Source organism: Carassius auratus, unplaced genomic scaffold, assembly GCF_003368295.1.
Source record: "Carassius auratus strain Wakin unplaced genomic scaffold, ASM336829v1 scaf_tig00216940, whole genome shotgun sequence".
In the NCBI taxonomy this organism is placed as follows: Eukaryota; Metazoa; Chordata; class Actinopteri; order Cypriniformes; family Cyprinidae; genus Carassius; species Carassius auratus.
Window position 1 is genome coordinate 1 of NW_020528807.1, and position 15,565 is coordinate 15,565.

The following is a 15,565-nucleotide window of genomic DNA, read 5'->3' on the forward strand; positions in this document are numbered from 1 at the left end:
TACTAGAGCGTCCATGGTCCACACCACTGTCCGCTGTCTTGCTTAAGTCTGACTCTGGCTCTGATTTGGGTAACTCTGCTTGGATTTCTCCAATTGTGGAGTGATGGCAATAATTTCAGTTTTGGGATCCATTAGAGATGCATCTTCATGCAAAGCTTTTTCTTGCTTCAAGTTTATTTCTCTACCGCAATATCCACATATTGCTGTGACACATCAAACTGTTTGGCACCTTCCCTTGATGGCTCTATTTTGGAAACTATATGTCCAGCACCTAGATGTTGGTCTTTTTTGGGCAATGTCATGGGTTTCCCTGGAATACAGTCAATCATGAAGCAATTCCTCACAAGTGTTCCTGTTAGAGGATCTACAAAATGTGAACTGCTCAAAGCTTGACAACATGGCACAGGATATACTTCAGCCTCTCTGGGTTCATGACACATATGGATATATGAGCTACACTCGGGTGAAGGGTTTGAAGGCACATGTCTTCCATGCACCAGGCAAGTGTTGCTTTTGACTGTTGCTCTAAGTAGTCAACCGGTTTGGCCATATGGTATGGCAGGATCTGCTCTTCTGGCCATGTATCTTCAACGTCAGTCATCGGCATAGTGTAGTGGAAATCTGCATATGAATCTTGGATAAGACCCCTGCCTTTGACGCAAGGTCCTTGTGTTTGTATTTGCTGCATTGCTGGTGGACCAGCTTCTTGCTCTCCTTTCCACAAAGATGTCTTCCTCTTCCTCAGAGTCGCTGTCATCTCGTCCTACAAATATAGCTCCACCTGATGCCACGTCAATACAAACTGAGTGGCTACCTGGCATAGTCTTCCTCAAAGGGCCCATCATATCATAAATATCCTCCTGTAACGTTCTTTCCTATAATGGAGCCTTGAATGTTCTCCAAGTAAGGATCAGCATAGCCTTGTGGAGGACTTCCAAGTGATGGTGAGACACCTAAAGGCTCCTCCAGTTCCCAAGTGCCTGTCTTAAGCTTCGAGACCCCAGCTCTCTTGTGGAGGCTCTGTTGGGTCTCGTATCAGGTAGTGGTCCATGATCTTAGGAGGTGATGGTTCATAGTAGTAACCTCCGTCCCTGTCTTTGTATGAGACATAGTGACCAGACTCCCATGCTCTAAGAGGGCTACCATGGCCCAAAAGAGGCTCCATAGTTAGAGACATAGCAGGACTGGTGTCGGAATCATAGGCACTGCTTTTGTGGATATCCGCTGACCAATAAATGTCAGGTTTAGCTTCAGGGGGACAGTTCATACACTCCCTAGAGTCTCCACTACCTGTTAGAAAGCTTCCATTGCTGCCCCCAAACTCTGGGCTGTAAGCACACAGGGTGAAGTTCATATCAATATTGCTTTGTACTGGCTCCTCAATGCGAATGTAGTACTCATTACTCAATGATGGACTGTGAGCACTTAGGACTGGTACCACACCAGGGGTGTGTTTTGTTTGGACTCATAATACGAAGGAGAAACCCCTAGGGTGAGTCCTTCAACAGCACAGCCCCCCACTATTCCACCTGGAGGGTAGTAAGACTTCCTGACAGTGGGGGACTACCAAAGTGGCCTGAGGGTGGATGAAGAATGGTAGTGTTGTTCAGGCCGTGCCTGCTCCCATTGTACTCAAAGTTGAGTCCATGGCTGGTTTCAGTAACCCGTTAAGATGTCATCTCCAGATTCGGAATGGTAGCCATCTCCAGTGGGGAACTGTTCCAGTAGGGGGAATGAGGAAGTGGTGGATGACATGGGCATGTCGATTGCTAGTGCACCGGCTCCATGGACATTAGCATGGCTTGTATTTGGCCTCATGGAGTTTCCAGCGTCTCTCAAAGTCTTCCTCTGCCTCATTGGCTCCTTTGGCACATAGGTAACTAAGCAGCAGATGAACTTCTTCCGCATTGGGCCTCTGATCAGGCTGAAGCCAACAGAACTGCATTACTTCATACCTGGTGATACAGAAAAAACATGAAAAGCATGAAAAAAAACAAAAACGTTTTTTAAAATCTATTTTTCAGAAGAAATCTAAACATATTTATAACATTTACATTTACTTGAGAAGTAACACTGCATATAATATTAAGATTTTTTATAGATTAGATTTTACAGATTGAGATTAATCTATAAATAATATAATATCTTAACATCTAATGCAGTGTTGGACCTAGAGTACATTTATTTAGTTTCATGGATTTTTTAAAATCTTAACTGGAATCTACACAAAAATAACAGCTACATTGTGTTACGGCCAACTATCTAAACAATAAAATTAAAAAAAGTTTTAAAGGCAAGGACTTGAAAAGTGTAGAAAACTTAAAGGCTCTAGCAGAATGAAAATTCAAGACTCTGTGTCTCGGTAATGGTTAAGTAAAAGGAGTAAGAAGTTTATTTGACACCCACCAGCGGTCAGAAAGATGGTACTTAAGAAGTGGCTTGGGCAGCTTTCAATTGCTGGTCTTTTACAGCATAGCTGAGAACCTGGTCTGTCTGAATAATGGCGGTACGGCTGATTCCCCAACTCAAACAGCTCCCAGATTGTTACTTCCGAGTGACCTTATGTACAGAGAAAAACAAAGTATTTTGGTAACTTTACATCAATTAATGTATCCATCAATAATGACTTGATATCTATGATAAGGTATTTATTAGGAGGAGGTATGTTTTTCCTTAAACTGCCAAATAAAGGCCTAAATTCAACACTAAGATTTATGTTCTACAGATGCAAGAATTTGCTCTGTGCTGTAGCCTCTTTTGAAGGTACTTACCAGATGTTGCTTTCCTTGTTTGGTCCACCACCAGTAAGTTACCGTGAACTTCATCAAACTAGTTCAGGGGCAATCCAGCGTAAGGGAATCCAGGTCTGGTCTGTTGTCACAAAGTAGTCATCCTGGGGATGAACAGAAGTGGAAATACAAGTTAATGAAATACACTAACCACAGTTTGAATAAAAAAGCACTAATGCAACTACTAAATAAATGTAGTGTAATATAAAATTCAGGTTAGTATTACTATTCATAATTAGATATTTTATAGATACATTTTGGTAGATAAAAGTTTATAGATTTAAGTGTACACACCTTGTACTTGTTGTGTGCTAGTCCATAGTCTCCAATCTTAACTTTATGTCTGAGGTTAGCAGGCAGTTTCTTAAAGCCAGATCACTGCAGAAAATCAGAGCACCAAAAATAAATAAATAAATGATAAGCACCTCCTGAAAATAGGACATGGCTTAAATGATTTCATATTGCTGGCTCAAACATAACTGGATGTCATTTACAAAACTGCAAGCATGCATAAAATTAACATACAGCTATAAAGAATGACAGATGCAATGCCAGAAATAGCCATCATTTTACTGCATTGTGATGTTACTTTCCAAAAATAATTCTTCAGGAACCTGTTCAAAGCATTTTGGCAAGGACATGTTGAAGTTGCTTGTAGATGTGTGGTGACCCCCGGCAACAAAATCACTGATGCTGGAGTGGAGTAAAAACACTCAGGCAGCATCAGGAGATTGTTGCAGGGAGAAACCATGAGACAGGAAACAGGCAATGCAGATATTCACACCCATTAGCTTCATGCTCCATACTGTTAAATCTGTTTGCAGTTTTCCAGTAGTCAATTTGAGAACGACAAACAACAACAAAAAGATAACTATTTATTTTGGTTCTACGAATTCAGATTCTATAAACATAGATTTGTGCATTAAAGTGTTGGCTGACCTATGGGTGAAGTTGTTTTTGTGAAGGTGAAGCAGGCCTGAAGTGATCTCACATGCCATCCTCTGAAGTATTAAGGGGTCAGGGGTCCATGGAATCTGTTGCCCAGCAGCTGCGCAGGTAACCTTTAACATCACCCTGTTGACATGGAACACATAAAACACATGCTAAAACACAAAGGTAAGGCGTAAATTCAGATCAGTATGCCATGAACATCAAGAGTGTGCGAGATTTTCCTCAGCTAACCATTGGGGGGCGCTATATATCAAGACATCATGAGGACAGCTTTTTGATGTTGTTGCTAAGGGCAGTTCTGTTTCAAAAAACGTGCTGTTGCACATTTGACCTAGGTAGTCAATAACAGGAGAGGCATGATATGAAATAAAGAAGCACACTATCATGTTGTGATTGCATTTCTACTTTTTACTTTTTTTCTACTTTTCAGTGCTGAAGTTAACTATTTTATTCGGAATGTGTGAGAATTCTTGTTCATGAGCTGCTATAGGTAAATAACCAGAAAGATAGAAAAGTGCAGTTAAAGGGTTAGTTCACCCAAAAATTATTTCAATTAATGACTTACCCTCATGTCGTTCCAAACATGTAAGACCTCCGTTCATCTTCTGAACACAGTTTAAGATATTTTAGATTTGGTCCGAGAGCTTTCTTTCCCTCCATTGAAGCTGTGTGTCAACTGTCTTGAAGACAATGCTGAATAAAGTCATAATTTTTGAAACCAAAATGTATTTTCGATGCTTCAACAAATCCTAACTGACCCTCTGATGTCACATGGACTACTTTGATGATGTTTTTCTTACCTTTCTAGACATGGACAGTATACTGTACACACAGCTTCAATGGAGGGACTGAGAGCTCTCGGACCAAATCTAAAATATCTTAAACTGTGTTCCGAAGATAAAAGGAGGTCTTACATGTTTGGAACAGCATAAGGGTGAGTTATTAATGACATCATTTTCATTTGGGCGAACTAACCCTTTAACAGTAAAAATATATTTTAAACAAACCACTTTTCCTTATTACAATAAATTAAAATAATATGATAACAAATACCAGTTTGCAATATCAAGCAGCAAAATTTACTGTTTTACATAGCTGAAATGTAAAAAAATATTTGCTTTCTGGCCAAATTCTCTAAATTATCCATCATATTGTTTTTTTTGTTTTTTTTTACACCAGGCAAAAGTCACAAAAATAATAGCATGTCTTCCCTCATGATATAAAGATATAATATTTTTTATAATATATATATATATATATATATATATATATATATATATATATATATATATATATATATATATATATAAACAGTTACAAATAAAAATAAAAATAAAAATAAAAAATAATGAACTAAACCAGTGGGCAGAACTCCATGACCACTAAGTAGGGGAGTGACCTCTGTGCACTGAGCGAGGCATTGCACTAGAGCCGGATGCTGGAGAGTCCTGCAGAAACAGTTTGAGCCAAATCAATAACTACAATATACAATATATAATGAGTTGGTCCAACCCACAATCATACTATACAGTCATATTACAGAGATGCTGTAGTTCGCCCAAATATGTATATTCTGTCATCATTTATTAATATTAATTATGTTCCAAACCAAATTTCTTTCTGTTGTAGAACCCACAATATTTTATTGTACATAAAATAAATGTCAAGTGAGGTAAGTGTTGTTTTAAACCCCATTTCACTTTCATTTTATTTTTACATTTACTCTATATGTTCCAACCTTCCTCAAAATATCTTTGATTTTTACAGAAGAAAAATCATTTGAGAAATAAATGATAAATAATAATTTTATAATAATAAAGTAATAAAAAAAACAAGTGATAAATGATTTTGCAACAACTTGAGGATGAGTAAATGATGAGAAAACATTTATTTTTGAATAAACTATCCATTTAATGTCTTAACAGTACGTTAATAAATGAGTTTATTACAAATTACTAATTATAGCAGACATTTTAGTCTAAGCAACAGGTGTATTTTTCATTTGGTCCCCATAGGAGGAGTTTGAACCTATGACTTTTTAAACCTTATTTATTCTTGCAGAAGAGATTAAATAAAATATATAAATGAAATAATGCATGATTGCTTACCGGTATGGCCGAGCCTCTTCCAGAAAGTGCATCTGGTCCTGCACGCTGGCGCTGGCCTTTAGCTCCTTCACCAGCACCTGGGTACTGCTGAGACCAGAGTGAACCTCCCCCAACAATATCTGTGAACAACATCCCACCGACACACAGATACACAAACACACGAGGGAAAGACAACAGAAACACACATACAGGTATGAACAGAGGGAAAATGGACAACACACACACACAATTATGGACAGGGTGACACAGATAGACACGAACAGATGTGCACATGAAGGAAATGGGTACACAGGAAGAAAGGAAGGAAATGGAAGACAGAGATTTCACACAAACAAAGCCAAAAAGGTTTAAATCAAGTCCAGGAATCATGCTCAGAAGGAAATGCAGAAAGACGAAACAACACAAAACCAGATGATACGTCGATAAACATGCAGCCACAAAGACAAAGACATACAGATGGACATACCCATTCAACGGAAAGTTAGGGTAATTAGGATAGTGTGTGAGTGTGTGTGTGTTTATGTATGTGTGTTACAAAAAGACAAAGAAGTAGAGAGAAAGAGAGAAAGAATGAGAATGAATGAGGCACAGTTATTCCCATGAAATACTAAAGAGCTTCTGGAATTCAGTGCTAGACACAGAAATATCATCAAATTCTCACAGGGAGCAGTCAAGACACAAGTCCAACATCAAAGCTAGAGTATTAATAAGTTAAAACAGCTATATATTCACTAAATCTTTGATCTGTAGCAGAACACGCTTAGGGCATTCATGTCTGTGAGGCGCACAAACATACAAAACAAATAAACGATAAACCAACTCCACTTACCTTGCCAAACCAGCCATGTCCTATCTCCTTTATATAAAGCAAACTGTGGCGGCCAAGATCCGTGGATCTCAGGAGCTGGACTAAAAGAGGATTATCAGGAAATAAAAAGACAGAGAACAAGAACATTAATTACTCGAGACACAAATTTGGAATTTAATATCTAATGAAATCTAAAACGCTTTAGAATTTGAGTCGAGAAAAATGACACGACATGAATAAATATTTCTGTTGGACAGATGATCTCAAATTTTAAGAGCTGCCATCATCACCATTCCAATTAATTTGATATGCAGACGATACTTTTTAACAAAACATTTGAAAATGAAATTAGAAAAACACACAACAGCAGCAAATTCACTTGATCTCTTAAAAAATAATTATATTTAAATTAATTTGATTAAATAGATAAAAAAAAAACCTATGTATAATGTCAACAACCGTTCCAACACACCCTTAGTGCACAATTGAGCATTGCAAGTGCATTAAGTGAAGTTTCTAAAAGATTTTCCTCCGAACAAGACAATCATCCTCCATATATCCTCTCCAAAAAGTCGATCTTCTGTGCAAGAGTGATGTTAAATGGCACAAAATCAATTTCAAGATACTGTCTGAAGGGTTCAAAATCTTCCCGTAAACTATCAGACTTCTTGAAAGGCATATTTGCTGAAAAGCAGAAGACTGCCAGAATAGGGACGGATTTGATGAGTGATTTTCTGTTCCATTCAGCCTCTCGTCTGACAAATCCTTGCATATCTCTATCATCTCTAAAAGCCATAACAGTCCCTTTCTCTCTTTCTCTCACCTCATCGTGCCCACAAACAGACAGTTTATTGTCAATGTGTATGACATACTGTCTCACTCTCTGTCCCCTTTTTATGCAGCAGCCATATTTTACGCCCATGTGGTGTTGTAGAGGCTGCTCATTCTTCCTGCCCCCTCTCAGAGAGCCCTCGCTGGGAAGAATTGGGCTCTTTGTCATGCCGGCGGTGCTGCTTGGTACCACTGAGGGGATGGAAACACTAATGCTATTATTCCTGAGGTTTCTAGACTGGGAAGGCAAATGGCTGGTAAGCAAGTCAGAAATGTTTGATGTGGGTGCGGGATAGGAAAGAACAAATCAGAATAAATATTATATTACAGTGGGATTGCAAACAACAGTACAGAATATATGAAGAGACTGAAGATATTGTTACAAACTGCCTGGGTTTCAACTGTGTGAAATTCAGTTATGAATTAAATCAATGATTATATCAAACATTAACAGCGCAAAGCCAGATACAAAGAACAATTGCAAATATTACCCGTAAAATACCCCTAAAACTATTTAAAATAGCATTTGGTATTTGAAATAAAACTGAAATAAAAGAAAATATAAAATTGAAAAAATTAACCATAACTAAAATAAACAAGTTCTTTGCATAACATTGTGGAGTAAAGTAGCTATTTTTGTTTTCTTTGTGCAGAAAAAGTGTTTCTTGTAGATTCATAAAATTGATGTCACATTGACTACTTTAACGACCTTTCTGGGCCTTGAACGTTTCAGTTGTGTTACTGTCTATGCAGGGTCAGAAAGCTCTCGTATTTCATCAAAGATATCTTAATTTGTGTTCCAAAGATGAATGAAGGTCTAATGGGTTTGGAACGACATGAAGGTGAGTAATTAATTACTAAAACTAAAATTGAGAAATAAATGTATCTACACAGAAAAAAACATAAAAATAAGTATTTTTTGGAGTAATATTTGTAATAAATTATATTTAAAATTATATATAAAATTACTAAAACTTATAAGATAATTAAAATATAAATAAAAAATACAACAGGATATAAATAGTATTGTAAAATAACACTGTATTAAACAAAATCAGTACTTGACAATTTTCTAGTATTCTGCTAGAACATCCAGTTTGAGCTGTTCTGGAACATGACAGCTGGTTTCTTGTTGGCCAGTAGCTGGTCCAAGCTTCTAGACAACTTTGCTGTTAGCCTAACATACTAGTTTATGGTATTCAGGCTGTTTCTTGAACATGGTCAGACTGACTTAGGCCAGTTAATTACCATTTTACGTCAGCTAGGAATCTGCTACAATGTTCAGAAACAGCTAACAGCTCAAACTGAATGCTTTAGCAGGTTAGCATTAGCTTGGTTAAAAAAAGAGCACACTATTGGCATATGTTTCTTGTTTACAGCTGAAAGACACCAAAATATTGCTTTTCTCATGTCAGTCCAGTACTTTACAAACTCACTTTCAAAAAATATAGCGAAATTTATTGCTTACAAGAAGATGTCATTACAAATCCAAACTGAATAACAATTTCCAGATGACAATCCATCTTGCCATTTTTATCCTGCTGGAATATCCATGCCCACTATCAAATTCCCAAAATCAAAGCCAACTAAATTTTCCAGGTTTGTGGTAGTTGTTTAGCCAAAAAAAGCAAACTGTTGGCCTTTATTGTTCTTATACAGCCATGACACACCAAAACATTGCTGTAACGTCAACCAAGTTCCAACTTATTTGATACTATTTATTATTCAGTCCACCGCACACACACAAAACATTAATTTAGGAGCCTAACTTCCACATTAAATGCACCTGTCACTAAAACTTCAGTGTGTACGCAGCCAAATATGAACAAAACAGCCCTAAACAGAAAAACATTGAGATCTGCCAACAGCGTGACAACAACGTGCCAACAAAAATCCCAGCACGTATCAGTATTTACTCATTCTGTATTTGAATCCATGATTGACTACTTGGCTTGCTCATTACTGCGGTGTTGGTCACTGACAGTGACACGCTGGCCAGATGGCTGCTGGGAATACATTCGTTGGGAAAATAATGGAGAGAAATCATTCGACCAAATAGAATTATCATACATTATCAAACACGGTGAAATGTGTTTGTAGCTGCTGTGCACGTCTTGCTTTATTCGTCACTCTAGACTGTTTTTCCCAGCAATGCAAATGAGTTTGAATAATATTTTAGTGATGTAGCTTAATGAAGTGAGTGTGATAAAGAGGGTGTGTGAAATGATGTGATCTTTAGAGTATTCGCTTGCTCAGATCTGTGTGCGTGTATGAGGGTGTGTTTATGAGCACAGCTGTGTTGGGGTGGATACCGCACACCAGAGTGCAATACATAAACTCTTTGGCAGAAACATCTCAAATCGGATGATAAACACTACAATTAGCTTCTTCATTTGTCTAACTGACATCCCAGGAGGAGAAAGACACATCTGATTACAGACAGATGCTATGTCACGTTGATTGAAACCTGCACTTCCTGGCTGGAGGATTGTATTTCTTACCTCAACCTCATCCTTGAGAAGTGACATCATTCCAGCCACTCCTAAAAACCAGGGACCGTTTTTGAAATTCTTATTCCATGAAGAAAACCATAGTGGGATTTTAACTTTGATAAATTAGCATTATTATCTGTCAGGTGGCTGCAAAATACTGCATCTATTATTCACTTACCGCGTTAATGAAATGTTTTGTGAGCTGAATCTAGAAAACCACAACCTTTTAACCTCTGACTTTTACTAATCGCGCCACATCGAGGCCTGCCAGGCTATAATAAAGTGAGTTGTTGTGGGGAAGAGAGAGAAGAAAGTCTACCCAAGGATCGGACTGTACACATCGTCTCCCAGATTCCTCAGATTCCGGGGCACGTTTATGTAGGCCGGCTGAGGCGGCATTATGCAACAGACAGATGTTGTGCGGCTCGAGATGGAATAAGAGAGAGAAAGCCGGAAAACAAAGACCAAAAAAAATGTTTTGATAGAATATTTCCCTAATTACATTTATTTTTCTTCCCTCACTATGTAATCAAGTATTAATCTTTAAGGATGTTTGTACTGAAAAACAAGAGAATTTGCACCAGTGAAGCGCACGCAAATAACAGAAATTTGGGGGAAAGAGAAGAAAAATCTTTTTTTTTTTCACCAGCCTTGTGGTCTCAGGGCAACTCATAGATTACAGTCCAGAGAGACAAAGAAAAGAATGGTTGAAGGCAATACGGAGAGCCAAAGCTCCCATTATTTTTCCATGTCTATCATAGTTGTGTGTATTTGAAATGAGAATGCTTTTTTTATTTTGAAGTTGCTGAATTCGAATTGAGGAAGAAAAAAAGATTGAAATTTGAATTTTAATGTGAGATAACTAAACTGAAGGTATGGAGAGGAAAAAGGTAATTACCAAGGAAAAAAGGTAATTGCGACTTTTTATCTTGCAATTCTGACTTTTTTTTCTCAGAACTAGGAGATATAAACTCACAATTCCAAGATATAAAGTCCAATTTTGGGGGCAAAAAATACTTTTTTGTTCATGGAATTGTGAGTTTATATTTCGCAATTCCTACTTTATAACTTGCAGCTGTGAGTTTATATCACACATTCTCAGAATTACAAATTTATACTGTATATTACTTTATTGTAAAAGTACTAGTGAGATAAGTGAGATAAAAAGTCAATATTATAAGAAAAAAAAAATCCAACCTTTTTTAATTTTTTATTCAGTCATGGAAATGGGCTTCCATAGAATGGAACTCAAAGACTGAAGATTCATATAAGTGAAATTTTTAGCAAATGTAAAAAGCCTTTTAGTTTGAAGGTCTGTTTTACAGAGATAGACTAACTTATAAATAAAGTAATGGTTGAGAATTCCGCTTTTAATTATTTTAAAATCTATTTAAATCTATTTCTAAATTGTAATAATATTTCATAGTATTACTGTTTTTATTTTATTTTATATCAAATTTATTCAGCCTTGGTGAACCTTTTTAAAGTGAATTTTTTTTTTATCTCACCAACCAAAACTACACATAGTGTAAACACTATGTTTGAAAAGTAACCAATATACATTTGTGCTTAGTTTGTATATTTCATCATATATATTTAATTAAATGTTAAAATTGAACAAAAATCCTCATCCCACCATTCCCATTCAAATTCCAGGTCAGCTTCCTGCAGGGTTTGGCCAGTTCAATTAAAATTTACACTCATAAATTTAAGTTTGCATTGTTTAATAGTGAATTTTGCAATACACTGATAGCCATCAGCACGGAGCAGATGGCCTGGGTTCTGAAGGTCTGAAGGGCCGGAGCAAGGCATGGCTGTGGGAGACTGTTCACCCCAGGAGGGAAGAGTGGAGGCAGCAGCAGGGCGTGGGCCTGTTCTGGATTTCACACTGGAGATCTTGTGGGTTGGAAGCGGGACCAAACACATTAACAATATCCTCTGGAAAAAAACTCAGTCCAGAGAATGTGAAACTTGTATGGGAGTTGCATAAGTGGGGTCAGAGCGGATACAGGACTGGGAGAAAATCAGACTTTCTTAAGTGCTATGACATCTGGTTCAGCTCATATAGCAATTTCCACAGACGTGGTGTGACGGTGACCCACCTGATCGGCCAGGTTGCTTGGCAACAGGCAGCGAGACCTCGGTGAGAGGCAGGATATAGACGTCAGGACCGGTGTGAGATGTAGGCGATGCTGGCGTGGACATGTCCGCCTGATATTCCTCTCCCTCTGCATTCTCAAATTCCTATGGTAGCAATAAAAACACAGAGGTCAGAGGTAACAGTTGCAATGAATGAGTGAATGAAGAAATGTCTACCCAGCTAACAAACATATGTTTTATATATATATATATATATATATATATATATCGCATAAAGAAAGTAAAGCAAATTTTCAGAAACATTAAGAATTATATTATTTTCATTCATGATAAGAAGTCCAAAAGGAGTTTGAAAAATACTTTTTTCCTCATGTTTTATTTTTAAAAGAGAACCTAATAGTCATATAATGTTGCTCAGCTCAATCCCATCTTTGTGGGAAGGATTCAAGGACCATTTGTTTGTGTGTGTGTGTGTGTGTGTGTGTGTGTGTGTGTGGGTTTTGGGACTTGATGAACAAGAATAAACAAGCAGATCTTTAAATTGAAAAGAAACATCAGTGACTGTTTTAACTGAGGAGCTTTTAACCTGATTATTTTAATAAATTGAATACAAAAATGTAATGCTTACTTGAACAAATGACAATTTATTAAACAGTCCATTAAACATCCTGTCACCATAATCTGATCAAATAATGAGCCATCCCTTTAATCTCAAGAGCTTTCAACTTGTACGTCTTGCCCCAACAATGCTTTCATCTCCTCATGGATACTGTGAAACTACAAATAGAGATAAGACAGTGCTAAGAAAAGACGAGACTTGGCAGCATCTGGAAATCGGAAATGCTCCTCCAGATGCAAGCAAATATTCTGTGAACTCGGGTGTGGAGATACAGGGTCGAAGAAATGGAAAACAGTGACCTAGAGGGGTTACACACACTTAAAAGCGCAAGCTAGCAAACAAATACACACAAACACACAAGTTCCCCTAGAGGCCCCATCCTCCACATCTTCACACGCCCCACACGAGGCCACATGACCAGGCTGCTGATCTGCCCACACTGAAAAAATTGATTTTGGAGAGTGGTAAATATAATCTTTGGAAACCATATAAAAAGTACATGACTATTGCAGCCAGCCAACGAATTCTAAAGTAATGGGTAAATTCTACATATGCTAGCCATTCATCAACAGTAAGAACCATCACATAGAAAAATGTAGTAAAATATACCCCCAAACCGTGAGTTTTTTTGCTTTAAATTGCGCCTGCGTCAGCCCGCGTTTTTGAGTGAATGTGGACTCATATAAACACTGAAGCAGTGTTAAAAGTAACACTGAAGCAGAGTTGAAGTTAATGAGATAATTAAGAAATTAATTGGGTCATGATTGACCATTATTGAAGACATCTGATGTTAACAAGCAGACTCACCAAACTAGAAAATCACAATTTGTGTGTTACCATTATAGTGGTCAGTGTTTGCTTTAGTTGGGATCTTGAACCTTCAGATGTTTACTTTAGACTTTGTGGGGCTGTGGTAACAGAATGATAACATACAGACCAGCGCAAAGACAATCATGTGTGCTATTAATTGTTGTTTGAACGAATTGTCATGTAGTGACCTGAATGCGTCAGTTCAGGTTTCTTTAATGTATGCATAAATTAAGTGTATTATTTATTATTTATAATTTTACATTATTGTAGCCAATAAAAACTCATCAATGGCTCCCATCATGCATTGCGGCATTAATAAATTATGAGCTGAACTGTCTTTTTAACTTTTTAATAACTAAATTTTATTTTTGCTGAGATAATTTTTACCTAATTTTAGTGAGTAAGTAGCTTTTGAATATATACATAAATGTGAGGTATTGTTACCCAATTTGTGCAAGCATTTAATAGCTTTTTACTTCAGATAGTTTATACTCAATATATGGGATTAAATCTACCCCACCAAAGTCGATGCAAATTGTTACCTCACATTTATTGGGTAAATTCTATAGATTCGTTTTTACAGTGCAGTGCACGGCAGTGCTACCGAACGCTAGGATTCTCAACAGGGTACGCTGTGATCCTAACTAAGACTGCAATAATTTGTCTTCTGAAACCACATTGCTTAAGTCACAGTATAAACATTTCAGTGCCAGCTGAATCACACTGCATTTTTTATCACATCAAGCTAATAATCAGAAACATCTAGTGTGCACTGTTATATCCTCTGATGAAGAAACATCTGGTTTAAGCAAGTACTTGTACTATCTTTTCAAAAGAATATCAAAACATGTATTTAATAATCAGGGTTTTTTTTTTTAGGAGAAGCCAACACATCCACCCAAAAACAATGGATTTTGCAATCATCTTTGATGAGATATTTTTTGGAAGGAGCTCATAAAAAGACCTGCACAAAAATCGTCAGGGAGCAATTCTTAATTCCTATAATGGTACTGTATATAAAACATTTTCAGATTTCCATGGTTTCATATCACAACCTATATCCTCTATTTAAAATAAGGTAAATTACACTTTTAATTAAACAAAGTTAAATTATATGGGAACACATTTTAACTAGCATATAGCATACACACTACTATTCAATTAAAACAACTTTCTGAATAAAGCACTGTTCTGTACGGCCAAAGATTTAATAAATTTCCCATCTTACCTGCCCTTAATGCACACGTGTAACATCTAACAAGATGCACTGATCTTTAACTCTTCCCTTCCGCCCTATGAACCTGCACCGCTGGGCTCTTCACAGAGCACCTGTGAGGTGCCCACATGACCCCAGACAGATCCCTCACCGGACTAGGAATCGACCCATGCTGCCACGCAACCAGAGAACCCAGGTCTTGAGAATACATCATTATAACTCCCAAGAAAACATACAAATAAAAAGCAAATAGATCCTGCACTTGAGAGAAAGAGAGAATGCAGGGAGGGGCAGTTCCTGTGTTCTTCCCACGAGATTGTGGACGACCAGTGATAAAGAATAGTAGAGAAGCTTCCACAAAAATGTGAGACTGAAAAAAAAAAATTCTAACAAGGATAGGCTTTCACATTCTGTGCTTATGACATCACTATTTTTTTTCTTCATCCTTCCTTCCTCGCGCTCATTCCTTCTCACATGTGCATGACAGGCCCTTGCTACAGCCATCGGCACAAATGAGCACACTCACATGTAGGCTTCTATGCATGTGCATTCATTTGAAGAGGTTAGAATTAGCATATCTGCATATTTACCATACTAGAGTCGATTACTGTTCAATTGTTTGGTTTTTTTATTAAGTTTTTATTCAGCAGGGACACATTAAATTGATCAAAAGTGACAGTAAAGTCATTTCTAAAGTTGCAAAAGATTTCTATTTCAAATAGATGCTCTTCTTTTCAAAGTTATATTCATCAGAGAATTACAAAAATATAAAATATAAAATATTAAGCATCACAACTGGAACACTGATAATAATAAGAAATGTTCATTGATCACCAAATCA

At 37.1% G+C, this 15,565-nt stretch overlaps 1 pseudogene; it reads right to left on the minus strand.

Moving 5' to 3' along the window:
• Nucleotides 1-4: 4 nt before the first annotated feature.
• LOC113099425 (serine/threonine-protein kinase LMTK1-like) lies at nucleotides 5-14,935 on the minus strand (annotated as a pseudogene).
• Nucleotides 14,936-15,565: the final 630 nt, after the last annotated feature.